The 10,405-nt window shown below is 43.2% G+C and overlaps 1 protein-coding gene and 1 pseudogene across 3 annotated transcripts in view; both read left to right on the top strand.

The window, feature by feature from the left end:
- Nucleotides 1-10,405, top strand: part of stmA (Protein EFR3 homolog stmA) — a 226,373-nt gene that overhangs the window by 126,233 nt on the left and 89,735 nt on the right. The window lies entirely within an intron of this gene.
- LOC137247276 (eukaryotic translation initiation factor 3 subunit I-like) lies at nucleotides 8,477-9,409 on the top strand (annotated as a pseudogene).

Here is a 10,405-nt window from a genome sequence, read left to right as displayed (position 1 = left end):
CCCAAATTTCATCAAAATCCGTGTAGCAATTCTGGCGTGATTCAGTCGCAAAGACGAAAAAATATAATAATTAAATTATAACTGTTCCTAGAGGGCGGGGACCACGCCCCGTTTGAAAAAATATATAGCTAGTAGAATCCCTTCTAGACTATTGGCTATATGTGTGCAAAATTTCATCCAAATCGGTCCCAGCCGTTCTTGCATTATTGAGTCACAAAGACAAACGTCTGGACAAACATCCAAACATCCAAACATCCAAACATCCAAACATCTTAACATCCAAACTTTCCCATTTATAATATATACTAGCCTTTACCCGCGGCCCCGTCCGCAAGGAGAAAATGAAATATGTGGGCTATTCACGTTAGCCTGCTTATAAAGTTATCTGTTTAAAAATTTGTTTCTGTCTAATGCATTTTATTTTTTGTAATTGAGTAAAAAAAAGAACTTTATGAGCTGATAACCTGATAGGATCCCAAAATGATAACGAAATTATCCAGAAAAAGCCACGAAATGACCCCCGACGCTATCGCGGACGGATCCCGAAAACCATCCAGAAACGCACCGGAAGTGTTTCCAAAAGTTCCCGAAGTAGTCCCAAAAAAACCCGAAATGACAACGACACGATTCTAGACTTATCCAGATAACCACACAGAAATGATGCCTGAAGGGTACCAAATTGATCCCGAAATAGTCCGAAAATGTTCCGAAATTACCCTGACGGGCTCCCGGACGGATCTCAGAAACCATCCAGAAAATATCCAGGAAGGGTCCTTAAATTATTCCGACTAACTCCAGAAAAAGTTCCGAAATGGCTCCGGGGGGATCCACGATGGATCGCGAAAACCATACAGAAATGATTCCGGAAGGATTCCAAAATGATCCCGAAATAGTCCGAATTGACCCAGATGGGATCCCGCACAGATCCACAAATGATCCCCGGAAGGGTGCAAAAAACTATCCCGGAAAAGTAACAAAAAAATCCCGAAAATGGCTCCTACGGCATCCCGGACGGATCCAGAAATGATCTCGGAAGGGTCCCCAAATGATCCCAAAATGGTCCCGAAATGACCCTGATGGATCCGGCAAACCATCAAGAAATTATGCCGAAAGGGGTCCCAAAATGATCCCGAAAATAATACAGAAAGTCACGAAACGACCCCTAGAGGATCCCCAAATGATCCCGTATTAGCCCGAAAAGGTCCCGAAATAACCCCGACGGGGATCCCGGACAAATCCCGAAAACCATCCAGAAATGATGCCGAAGGAATCCCAAATGATTCCGTAAAAGTCCCGCATTGATTCCGACGGGATCCCCGAACGGATACCGAAAATCATCCAGAAGTGATGCCGGAAAGGTCCTCAAATGATCACCTAATAGTCCCGAAATGACCCTTAAGGGGTAATGGACGGATCCCATACACCATCCAGAAATGATCCCGATATATTCCCGAAGAAGTCCCGAAATGACCCTGACGGGATCTCGAACGCACCCCCAAATGGACCCTGACGGGATCCCGACAGATCCCGAAATCCATCCAGAAATGATCTTGGGAGGGACCCCAAATGATCCCGAAAAAGTCCCGCAATGATTCCGAGGGGATCCTGATCGGATACCGATAACCATCCAGAAGTGATGCCGGAAAGGTCCTCAAATGATCACCTAATACCAAAATGACCCTGACGGCATCCCGGACTGATCCCAAAATCCATCCAGAAATGATTTTGGGAAGGTCCCAAAATTATCCCGAAATAGTCTCGGAAAAGTTCAGAAATTACCCTGGACGGGTTCCCGGACGAATCCTGAAAGCCATCTCTAAATGATCCCGAAAAAGTCCCGAAATGACCCTGACTGGACCCCGAAAGGATCCCGAAAACTATCCAGAAATGATGCCGGAAATGTCCTCAAATGATCACCTAATAGTTCCGAAAAGACCCTGACGGGATCCCGAACGGATCCCGACAACTATCTAGAAATGATGCCGAAAGGGCCCGCAAATGATCCCGTATTAGTCGAGAAAAAGTCCCGAAATGAACCCGACGGGATGCCGAATCCCAAAAACCAGCCGGAAATGATGCCGGAAGGGACACCAAATGATGCCGAAAAAGTCCCGCAATAATTCCGGACGGGATCCTGAGCGGATACCGAAAACCATCCAGAAGTGATGCCGAAAAGGTCCTCAAATGATCACCTAATAGTCCCCAAAATGAACCTGACGGCATCCCGGGACAGATCCCGAAATCCATCCAGAAATGATCTGGGGAGGGTCCCAAAATTATCCCGAAATAGTCTGGGAAAAGTCCAGAAATTACCCTGACGGATACCGGACGAATCCTGAAAACCAATCTTAAATGATGCCGAAAAAGTCCCGAAATGACCTTGATGGGACCCGGAAAGGATCCCCGAAAACTAACCAGAAATGATGCCGGAAAGGTCCTCAAATGATCTCCCAATAGTTCCGAAAAGACCCTGACGGGATCCCGAACGGATCCCGACAACTATCCAGAAATGATACCGAAAGGGGCCCGCAAATGATCCCGTATTAGTCGAGAAAAAGTCCCGAAATGACCCCGACGGGATGCCGGACGAATCCCAAAAACCCATCCAGAAATGATTTTGGAAGGGACCCCAATGATCCCGAAAAGGTCCCGCAATTATTCCGACGGGAATCTGAACGTATACCGAAAACCATCAAGAAGTGATGCCGGAACGGTCCTCAAATGCTCACCTAATAGTCCCCAAAATGACCCTGAGGGGCATCCCGGACAAATCCCGAAATCCATCCAGAAATGATCTTGGGAAGGTCCCAAAATGATCCCGAAATAGTCTCGGAAAAGTCCAGAAATTACCCTGACGGGTTCCCGGACGAATCCTGAAAGCCATCCTTAAATGATCCCGAAAAAGCCCCGAAATGACCCTGACGGGATCCGAAAGGATTCTAAAAACTATCCAGAAATGATGCCGGAAAGGTCCTCAAATGATCCCCTAATAGTTCCGAAATGACCGTGACGGGATCCCGAACGGATCCCGACAACTATCCAGAAATTATGCCGAAAGGGTCCGCAAATGATCCCGTATTAGTCGAGAAAAAGTCCCCGAAATGACCACGACGGGATCCCGGACGAATCCCAAAAACCATCCCAGAAATGATGCCGGTAGGTATCCCAAATGATCCCGAAATAATCCCGAAATGACCTCGTCGGCATCCCGGACGGATACCGAAAATTATCCAGTAATGATGCCGGAAAGGTCCACAAATGATCCCCTAATAGTCCCGAAATTACCCTGATGGGATCCCGGACGGATCCCGAAAAACCATCCAGAAATGATGCCGGAAGAGCCCCCAAATGATCCCGAAAAAGTCCCCAAATGACCCCGACGATATCCCGGACGGATCCCGAAAACCATCCAGGAAATGATGCCAGAAGAGCCCCCAAATGATCCCGAAAAAGTCCCCAAATGACCCCCGACGAGATCCCGCACGGATCCCGAAAACCATCCAGAAATGATGCGGAAGAGCCCCAAATGATCCCGAAAAAGTCCCCCAAATGACCCCGACATACTCCAGAAAAGGTTCCGAAATGGCTCCGAGGGAATCAACGACGGATCGCGAAAACCATACAGAAATGATTCCGGAAGGATCCCAAAATGATCCCGAAATAGTCCGGAAATGACCCAGATGGGATCCGCACATATCCAGAAATGATCCCGGAAGGGTCCAAAAACTATCCCGGAAAAGTAACAAAAAATCCCGAAATGGCTCCTACGGCATCCCGGAACATATCCAGAAATGATCTCGGAAGGGGTCCCCAAATGATCCCCAAAATGGTCCCGAAATGACCCTGATGGATCCGGCAAAACCATCAAGAAATTATGCCGGAAGGGTCCCCCAAATGATCCCGAAATAAAACAGAAAAAGTCACGAAACGACCCCTAGAGGAACCCCAAATGATCCCGTATTAGCCCCAAAATGACCCTGACGGGATCCCGAAAGGATTCCGAAAAACAATACAAAAACCATCCAGAAATGATGCCGGTAGGTATCCCAAATGATCCCGAAATAGTCCCGAAATTACCCCTAATGGGATCCCGGACGGATCCCCGAAAACCATCCAGAAATGATGCCGAAAAGGTTCCCAAATGATCCCGTAATTAGTCGCGAAAAAGTCCCGAAATGACCCCCGACGGGATCCCGGACGGATCCCGAAAAACCATCCAGAAATGATGCCGAAAAAGTTCCCAAATGATCCCGTATTAGTCGAGAAAAAGTCCCGAAATGACCCCGAAGGGATCCCGGACGAATCCCAAAAAACCATTCAGAAATGATGCCGGTAGTATCCCAAATGATCCCGAAATAATCCCGAAATGACCTCGTCGGCATCCCGGACGGATCCCGAAAATTATCCAGAAATGATGCCGGAAAGGTTCCCAAATGATCCCCTAATAGTCCCGAAATTACCCTAATGGGATCCCGGACGGATCCCGAAAAACCCATCCAGAAATGATGCCCGAAAAGGTTCCCAAATGATCCCGTATTAGTCGCGAAAAAGTCCGAAATGACCCCGACGGGATCCCGGACGGATCTCGAAAACCATCCAGAAATGATGCCGAAAGGGTTCCCAAATGATCCCGTATTAGTCGCGAAAAAGTCCTGAAATTACCCCGACGGGATCCCGGACGGATCCCGAAAACCATCCAGAAATGATGCCGGATGAGCCCCAAAATGATCTCGAAAAAGTCCCCAAATGACCCCGACGAGATCCCGGACGGATCCCGAAAACCATCCAGAAATGATGCCGGAAGAGCCCCCAAATGATCCCGAAAAAGTCCCCAAATGACCCCGACGATATCCCGGACGGATCCCGAAAACCATCCAGGAATGATGCCGGAAGAGCCCTCAAATGATCCCCGAAAAAGTCCCAATATGACCCCGACGAGATTCCGCACGGATCCCGAAAACCATCCAGAAATGATGCCGGAAGGGTCCCCAAATGATCGCGAAATAGTCCCGAAATGATTCCGGAATAGTCCCGAAAATGTTCCAAAATAACCCCGACGGGATCCCGGACGGATCCCGTAAACTATACAGAAATGATCCCGGAAGGGTCCCAAAATGATCCTGAAATAGTCCCGAAAAAGTCCCGAAATTACCCCGGCGTAATCCCGGACCGATCCCGAAAACCATCCAGAAATGATCCCGGAAAGGTCTCGATATGACCCCTTACGGGATTACAAATAAAGTGAAGCTAATTATAAAACCATGTTAATAAGGCAGCAGGCGCATTGGAGCGAATAAAAAGTTAGATAGAAACATACAGGTAAAGCTAATAAAAGCGTGCTAATAAAAACAATTGATGGAGGGCGGATGGCGGGAGTAGAGGAGAGGACCACTGATCGTTCCTCCAAAATTGTCTAGATCTCGTTCTGTATGTACCAGATACCAAAAACTATTGATTTAGGAGAAAAATTTAGATTGAGTTATAACAATTTATGGATTTTACACCAGAGGGGGGGGGTAAAGGGGGGCGGGCGGAGGGTGTCACTGCTTTACTTTGTAAGCCCTCGACTTATTTGACCCCTTGAGTCTGTGATAAGGCCAGTATACGTAAAGTTATAATGTGTAAAAATTATGAAAAATAATTTCTCGAAGGGTCCGTGGGACCCCCACCCCTCTTTCCATGTTCGAAAGAAATTTCGCTAGTAGGACTACTGTCTGTGTCCCAAATTTCATCAAAATCCGTGTAGCCATTCTGGCGTGATTCAGTCGCAAAGACGAAAAAATATAATAATTAAATTATAACTGTTCCTAGGGGGCGGGGACCACGCCCCTTTTGAAAAATATATAGCTAGTAGATCCTTCTAGACTATTGGCTATATGTGTGCAAAATTTCATCCAAATCGGTCCAGCCGTTCTTGCGTTATTGAGTCACAAAGACAAACGTCTGGACAAACATCCAAACATCCAAACATCCAAACATCCAAACATCCAAACATCCAAACATCCAAACATCTAAACATCCAAACATCCAAACATCCAAACATCTTAACATCCAAACTTTCCCATTTATAATATATATTAGATTAGATGTATAATTAACTTCAAAAAAAGTTACAAATTTCGGAAGATCGAGGAATTTGAAAGAGTATAGCACAAATTGTAAATATGAACATAAATGTAATAATTAGTTTCTTACAAAAGATGGTTTTCATAAATATATACACACATATCGCATAAGTGGCATCATCGACATTCGTGCTCACTGTGAATTTCAACGTATGCATGTATGAATTTACAATGTTCGTGAACGAGAAGAGAGAAAGAATAACATTAGGTAAAACGAACTAAAAGAACAAATAGAACCGAAATCGAAGATCTAGTTCACTTGTTCAGTTGAGAGACCCGGTCAATTGAACAAGTTTGGAACGAAACGACCCAACTCTCAAAAATATTTCGCTTTTGCTATTTTGTTTGCAGGTCAGGTGAAGGCGACGAGGAAAAAGAAAATTTTTTTCTTCTCATTCGAAACTTCGAAATATCAGAACAGAAATGGAAATATGAAGTTTTGTATGGTATAGCCTCATGCGTAAAAGGAATAGCATATGTGCGTACGAAAGCCAAAAAACTATTTTCATACATTTCACACACGCGCCAATTTTTATGAGCGCCTGGTAATATAAAAATGTTTCTTGCCCAATGATTCTTCTTCTTACACTTTGAAGACAAGGCAAGATGGATTTTTACAATTTCTTTGAAAAAATTAATTCTATAAGTTTGCTTTTGGTCAATGTGTAGTAGGCGGGAAAGGTAGTTTTTCTCTTAGGTGTAGTAGTTTTGGGCTATATGTACGAGGCCAGACAGAAACTTTGAATGTGTTAGTAAGCGGAATCAAGTAGAAATAAAAATTTTGTCTGACTTAGATTTTTTGTTCTTCCTCTTATGTTTGTGATTTTGTTGTTGAGACGTAGGCGGCAATGTAAGATTTCCTCGCCAAAATCTAAGGTTGTGTTAGTTTTGGCCTATATGTACGAGGCCGGACGCAATGTCTTTAAATGTGTTGGTAATAAGAATCGACACAAAATCAAAATTTAAGATTTTGTCTCTGGTTTGACTTTTGTGCTTGAGGATGAAGCGAAGGCGGGTATGAAAGTTAGGAAAAATGTTTGCATATTTTTAGCGACATTTGCTATTTTGTATGGTCGCCTATTACCATGCCAGCTTTCAATGGTTTTGAAATACCCTTTTTAGCTTTGAGAACAATTTCTTACAATTGAAAGTAATTCAACAATTGTTTGAATTTGGTTAGCTTTTAATTTTGTCAAATGGTTTAAGCCCATTTTTATATATTCTTGCAAAAAATTTTGCTTTGATATTGCATTGTAAGAAAACGCGCTTATAGGCAAATTTTTGCTATTTTGGCGCAATATAAGAAATTTTTATAATTTCAGCTAAAAAAAAAATAAAGAAGGATTTTAACTGGAGCGTGCTTCGAACCCACGAAATCGTACAACAATGTAGTTGCCTACAAAGCTGTGCCACAATAGCTTGTGAAATATAACAGCCTAACAGGCAGTTATAAGCATGAGTTTCAATCTAGTGAGTGGTGAGTGGTGAGTGAATGCGTGGAACATATATATAATTTCTAACTTGGAAACATATTTATATGTTGTACAAAGTAGATAGCCCTATTATCCTCTATGATTCGTATAGTACTTTTTACTTAGCAGCATTCATTAGAGATGCCAAATGCAATTTATATTAACCAGTAACCCTACACATTTTTATGGTGGCCTGGTGAATTTGGCTCTTTTTCAAATTTTCTGCCTTCTTCTGTACCTTATAAAAAGAAACTTTTATTGATTTTTGATTGAAATTGATACAAGTCCTTTACACCTGCACCAAAACACCATATTAAATAATAGCCTCCTAAGACCTTACTTAATGGGGCAAGTCAATTTACAATGAATCATCATAATTTATTTACAAAAAATCAGAGAATTAAAATTTCCAATATATTTGCACTGATCAGAGAATTTTTTGGTAACAGGCGAACAGAGAAAATCGTTAAGAGAATTTTCTGTTACGTCTTGCACCCTGTTAAGTTAACATGAATTTGGGGAATAGTGGTGAAGTGCAAGACGTGTCACATGCAAATGGATCCTAAGCAGTTGATGCCAAAAAAACGCCTTCTCATTGTGTTTAAATTCTCTGATATAGGCAATAGCTAAACAGCAACACCGTTTCTAGTTGTCGTTTCTATTGTTTTACTTCCAGCCAACAACGACCATGTCTCCCTATATCCATCCTTTTCCTAAGCCCTAGCCCACCGTACCTACATTTCGTCATATGGCATAGAGCTTTTAACTTACCTGTGGTGAGGAAGTTGCTGCTGTCATTTGTTTTGACATTTCACTGCGCGGACCACGGCATTAAAAGAAAACAAGCCCCACATAAAATATATAGGATAATAATGTACAATGCGACCATTAATGCTGCATCGTCATGAGCGTTCCACAACTCAGATCAAACCCAATCGTGAGGGCGATCTACCATTTTCATGCTCAAAAGATCAAAAGCCAGATGTTTGGCACTCGCCCAATGACGAACGTCTTGGTGCTTACAATGGGCATCAGGGAGCGGCATGGTGCCCAGATGTTGATTGGACTACGACGAAACCTATATCGGGCGCAGGCGATATGACAACAAAACACGGGATGCAGAACATGGCATTGCAATTGCACCCATACCTACAAAGTCGTCGGCGCGAACATGCGGCTTCAGCCACTCTGGCAAACAAGCAGCCCACTCCACTGATAAAGATATGGGACAAAATCCAGAACGGTTCGCGATTGATGCACGCACAGCAGATGAAAGCACTGCCGAGCAAAGCCCATTGCTACGTATACCAATGCTGGTATCTAAAATCACATCTATGCTGTGGGGACCCTTGAATGAAACAATATTCATAGGGCACGAAAATTGCCAAATTTCTGTTTGGGGTATACGGGAAGGTGGTCGTGAGATTAATTCAGTGAATGATCATACGGCTGTTAAAAACGATATGCAGATAAATAAAGATGGTATTCTGTTTGTTACTGCACCCAAAGATGCAGCAGCGAAGCTATTTGACTTGGAATCACTGATGTGTCTGAAGACCTATAAAACCTATAAGGCCTGTAAACTCGGCTGCAATCAGCTCAATTATGGACCATGTTGTCTTGGGTGGTGGAAAAGACGCCATGGAGGTGACAACAACATCAACCTGGTGTTTTTCCATGACGGCCACCCCACCCAATCCATCACGAGCGGTCCAGGGTAGCGTATATCTTGCAGACGCCCTAACGTGGGGAACACCCACCCTGACAACATGTACATATGTATATGTATCTGCGTTGATGCTATGTACGTAATTTTATAAAAATGAAGAAATATAGAAATATAAGTATAATGAAATGCAGGGGATTTATGTCATGAACCAATAAACAGATCTCGCAATAAAAAATGAGAGAGCGAAAAATCATAGTTGGCTGTGAAATAAATTTTCTCGGCGTGACGTCACGCTTTTGACAATATGTTTCATTGCTGACTCAGTGTTCAGACTTTATTCTAATCGGAGTATTTTGTTCCGCTTTGTCCTCCTACAACATTTTTTATCTGAAAGGTTTATTTGGGTCGAGTTGAAAACTAAATAGTATTACTACCTAATATCTTTTGGTTGAAGTTTTTATTGTATACGTATGAAAAGCTGATTGTTTACAAGTGACGATTGGATGAAATGACGTTAATTCATTGTTTGTGTCTTAAGACATGTTTCTTCACATTTTATTCACAGTTTTTGTAGTTTTTTCGTACGGAATGAGAAAAGAAGGTGTAAAATGTAAGCAAAATGTGTCCGGGCGCGATCTGTAAATCCTGCCAAAATTCAACATACAGCACTTCTTGAAGTTTTATATAAAAATGAAGTACGTTGAGTCAGTGAGGTCAGCTAACCCTGTTTTGCGATAATAATCGCTAATTGGGGACAACAAGTGAGGTCAAATATTCCTCCAACGGTCTCTCCCAACTCAGTGAAGGTTTCCTCTTTCCCTGTTTACAAACTGCCGGAGCGTATTAGTTCATCCGCATAACATGCCCTAGCTAGCGAAACCTTTGGATTTTCAATAGCTGCACTATCGTCATGTCTGCGTAAAGCTCATATAGCTCATCCTTATACCTCCTTCGATACTCACCGTCAACATCACGGATAGGACTATAAACCTTCCGGAGAACTTTTCTCTCGAATACTCCAAGAGCCATCTTATCTTCTCTCGACACCTTCCATGATTCCGAGCCATACATCAAGACAGGTATGATGAGTGACTTGTAGAGCGAGAATTTTGTTTGTCGAGAGAGGTCTTTACTTTTCA

The sequence above is a fragment of the Eurosta solidaginis genome, chromosome 3 (genome assembly GCF_040869045.1).
Source record: "Eurosta solidaginis isolate ZX-2024a chromosome 3, ASM4086904v1, whole genome shotgun sequence".
Classification (NCBI taxonomy): domain Eukaryota; kingdom Metazoa; phylum Arthropoda; class Insecta; order Diptera; family Tephritidae; genus Eurosta; species Eurosta solidaginis.
This window is presented reverse-complemented; position numbering and strand designations above follow the sequence as displayed.